Source organism: Mustela nigripes, chromosome 2 (assembly GCF_022355385.1).
Source record: "Mustela nigripes isolate SB6536 chromosome 2, MUSNIG.SB6536, whole genome shotgun sequence".
Taxonomy (NCBI): domain Eukaryota; kingdom Metazoa; phylum Chordata; class Mammalia; order Carnivora; family Mustelidae; genus Mustela; species Mustela nigripes.
In genome coordinates this window covers 39,016,558-39,020,995 of record NC_081558.1, presented here as the reverse complement: position 1 = coordinate 39,020,995, position 4,438 = coordinate 39,016,558, and the positions used below count along the sequence as shown (strand labels likewise).

Below are 4,438 nucleotides of genomic sequence, written 5' to 3'. Positions count from 1 at the left end.
GTGTATATACATATATATTTAAGTGTTTGTGTTTATATATATTCATTTATACACACACACACACACATCTATATTCATTCCACTGGAAAGTAAGCTCAGTGAGACGGGGATTTCTTTTGTCTGTATTGCTCACTAATGAATTTCAAGAGCCTAGAACAGTGACATTTGCGTAGCAGACATGCAACAAATATTTACTGAATGTACAATAAACAAGTACCTAGGATTAGTGCACCTTTACTGTACACTTGGTACATGGGTGTTTTCTCGTTTACTCCTGGCGATGACTTAAGAGACAGGGAATGTCAAGATGCGTGTGCCTTAGATGTAGAGACTGAGCCATAGAGGGACAAGAGGTTTACTAGGTCTGGGGAGAGCTGCTGGGTTTTGACCCAGGCTTGCTGGCTTGAGAAACACTGCCTTGAACTACGTGCATAGTGCCCCTCGTCTGCTCTGTGTGCAGGCGTTGTATGCGACACTGCCGCCATTTTGATGGGCGGTAGAGGTGCCTCCAGGGAACCACTAGCCGTTCCCCTCCTGTGTTTTGACTTCCCTGAGTGAAGTTTTCCATCCCATAGTTTTATGACAGGAGCAGCAAATTGAGGGAATTCAAGAAAGGCTGGCCGGCCAACAATGAGTCCCTGTCACTAGCTAGCTGTGTGGCTGTGTGACCTTGCACAGTGCCCCCACATCTCAGCTTCCTCATTAGTCAAAGGCAGAAACAGAGTTAGGATGCCTGCCTTCCCTTCTAGCTCCAATATTCTACTATTCCTGTGACTCCCAGGGAGCTGGATGAGAGTGTAGAGAGAGGACCACTGGTTCCTAGGCAACCAGTACCCGCCTCACCCATGTTGCCATGGTGACGATGGAAGTTGGGCTGATGGGATTACCAGCTCCTGCTAATTGCATATGAGAGCTCAAGGTCTCTGTCTCTTGCTTGCTGGCTGGCTTGCTCTTACTTTCTCATTCTAGGAACGGTGGAAAGATCTCTCCTCCATCTGCAGCATCCCCAAGGCAGCCCTAGTGCAATGGAAAGCAACTGGAAATGCAGTCTAGTTGTGCCTCTGAGTAGCTGTGTGACCTTGGGCAGGTTACTCGGCTTCTCTGAGCCTCTCCTTCCCCATATGGAAAATGAAGGTGTTGGAATAGGGACCCCCATCTAAGGCTCTTCTTAGCTCTCAAATCCTTTGATGCCTAGGGAGCATGTCAAGGGAGCAGACCACATTGTTACTAGGCAACCAGCAGGCACCCTGCCCAAGTTGCCTTGGTGACTGGATACTAGAGGGGAGGGGAGTAGCTGCTGCAGCTAATTGCTTAATTATTTATGAATGCCTCAAGTCCTTTTTGTTGTTTTCGTTGCTAGGGGCTGTGGGGTCACCTTCTCTTCCTCCCTCCTGCTACCCCAAGTCGTCTGAGGTGCGCATTACCCAGTGGGAGAGCACGTTGGCCTGGATCTCAAGTTACTTGCATTCTAGTCCTGCCTCTGTCATTTCCCAGAGCTGTGGCCTCGGGTAAGTCACCTCACCTCTCTGGGCCTCAGTCTCCTCATTTGTAAAATGGGGGGCTCACTGCGATAATCTCCACATTTCCTTTTTACCCTGAATTTCTAATTCCTGCTGTTCAGTTGTGAAGTGGGGGAAGAGGAGGGGGAATTTTCCTAATTTTTTATCTTCTAAGGAGGAGTCTGAAGAGCAGTAACAATAGTTAAGTCTCTTACACATTTCAAACAGGAAGGGGATGAAAATTAGGCCCATTGTTCTCTGTTTGCCTCTCATCCTAGCCTCGTTGCCTGACCTATTTTATTAATCTTAAGGTCATTTAAATTTTATGCTTTTGTACATCACCTCCTTCCAAAATGGATCTGCGGAGTTCACAGTGTAAGATGCATATGTGCAGCTAGGTCATTAAAATAAATATTGGAGTAAGTTAATATAAAAATACTGATGCTGCTTCATTGGTTATTACCAATGTTCTGATTAGGCATCAGAGGTAATTCTGAGCATCCTGGAAGCCAAAGCAAAAAGAGGGAGGCACATAATTGTTATTTAATAAGGAAAAATTGCCAGACAGATCCTTGTTGTAAATTCTGGAAGTAATTTATCATGTGGTACTTAGTCTCTTTGAGAAACTGCAGATAAAACTTTTAAGCTAACCCTTTGTTGTCAACAGTATTGTTGAAGGACAGAAGGAAGAAACTAGACTAGACAATTTGGCAAGTCTTTATCTAATTAGAAGGCAAAAAGTCCCTTCCTACCTCAGAATTTTATGAAGATAACTATCACTTAATAAACATAACTTCAGAATCAACCATTACTTCTAAATCAGTTATATAGAAATCCATGTACCCACTTTGCACCATAACTTAGCAATATGTGTCAAATTTTTTTAATGCAGACCAAAATTCTACTTCTCCTAACTTATTCTGAAATAAACTTGGGCAGCTGAAGAAAAACACTGAATATAAAAATGCTTATGATAGCATTATTTATAAAGGAAAATGACTGAACCACATAAGTCTTGAGGGCTAGTGAATTAGATTACATTATTTCTTTACAATGGATTGTTTTGTAGCCCTTGAAGTAAAGGTATATTTTTTGATATGGAAAAAAGAAGATCTTCAAATACATAATGTTAAGTACATAAGGAGGTGCAGCAGTGGTATAAAATGCTTCTATTTCTCTTATAAAAGATACAGATAGGTATACAATTTCTGTATCTAGATACACACTTTCATGTGCCTACTTGCGTTTTTCCGGAAGGAAACTGTTAACAGTGGTTTCCTCTGGGCAGGAAGATTGATAGCCTTGGGTGGGAGGGAGACTTACTATTCACTGCCTTATTTTTACTATGTGGACCTGTTCATTCTCCACTTAGAGAGGCAGTAGAGCCTGGCAGTTAAAAACCTAGACTCTGGGTTCTACCCCAGTTATATCACTTATTAGCAGTGTGACTTTGGGATTAATTTACCTTCTGCATTCTTCATCCATAAAATAGTCCTTTCCTCACTGGATTGCTGTTAGGATTAAATGAATTAATACACTCAGAACAGCCTAAACAATACCACATATGCTTTTTCTTGGAAAAAAATAAAAGGGAAAAAGCACACAAACAAAAAAACCCTGTATCTAACCAAAAGGAGCCTGGGATCTCAGAGCCAGAGGATTTTATTAGTATGTCAATGCTTTCAGCATCATATGTTGTATATAAAGTATGTTTGAAGCAGAGATCACAAAGCATTGGTCTCATTTAGCTTGTCATTTTATCTGAACTTGAATACCTTTTAGGCAAGGCACCTACCTGGGCTTCACAATAGGCATTTGCAATCCTTGAACCTATCTGGTCTACAGCTCCTGCTCTAGTCCATCCCAGTGAATTCTCAAGCTAAGAGCTTGCTAGGTCAGGTAGAAAATCTGAGACGATGGAACTCTCCATCCACAGCTGCTACAGGAAGGAAGGGGCTAACTGAAATTCGAGCTTCAAGAGGGCATCCATGCCCATGCCAGTTATGACATGTGTTCACAGCCCCCAAGGAGCGGAATCTTACAGCCACAGGGATTTCCTCTGTCTTCAGAAGTTCAGAGAGCAGAGGGTTCTGTGTTCAAGAGGGCCCGGTTTCCTCTTTCCTTGCAGGTGCTTTGGGGCAAGTCTGGGGACTTGGGCTGACTTTGGGAACCTTCCTCTGAACTCTGCCACACTCGGGGCCAGACTTAGTCCCTTACCATGGACGCCTGGCGGCCCTGAAAAGGGCGGGATGGGAGCTGTGTTCCCTTGAAACTAGCTGAGTTAGGACATGTGCTCACCCTGAGGAACGCAAAACTGACCTATCACAACCTCGTGCCCTAGTCAGTGGCTCCTGGCTTGTGTCTGCCTGGCCCTCCCTTCGGGCGCTCTCGGGCATTCCATTCTCTTCATCCATTTGGCCAGCGGTTCCCCTTGCCATCTCTCCGTCGCATCCAACTGTGCTTCCATCTGCCCTTCCATCCCTCCGTCCTCCTCCAGCCATCTGCCGGCTTCCGCACCCGTCCTCAGACCGCTGGTATTAACACGCACCCGTCCTCCCCTCCCACCACGTGCGTCTGAAACGCCGTCCGCTGGTCCATCCGTCCATCCGTCCATCTTTCCGAAACCCGCCCGTCCCCCCCCCCCCCCGCCCCCCGGCCTCCGGGCTGGCTGCAGAACCAGCCCCCTCTCTCCGGCCGGCCCTGTGTCCCCGACCCCCCGGAGCCCGCTCATCCGTGCCCGGCTGCAGCTCTGCCCTCCCCCGGGCCGGCCGGCCAGCCGTCGGTCCGCCGCGCGCCGGGTCCGGGTCCGGGTCCGGGTCCGGGTCCGCGCCAACCGGGCCCCGCCGCGGGTCAGCCGGCTTCGGTCTGGCGGCGCGGCTCCCAGGCCAGGCGGGCGACGGGCCCGGGGCGGGGCGGGGCGCGCGCGGGGCGGGGCGGGG

General features: G+C 47.6%; 1 protein-coding gene across 1 annotated transcript in view; it reads left to right on the top strand.

Annotated features, from left to right (window-relative positions):
* Nucleotides 1-1,360: 1,360 nt before the first annotated feature.
* EIF4E3 (eukaryotic translation initiation factor 4E family member 3) overlaps nucleotides 1,361-4,438 on the top strand; it is a 44,851-nt gene continuing 41,773 nt past the window's right edge. The window contains exon 1 of the mRNA XM_059390160.1: nucleotides 1,361-1,508. The gene's annotated coding sequence lies outside the window, so the exon portion shown is untranslated. The remainder of the gene's footprint in view (nucleotides 1,509-4,438) is intronic.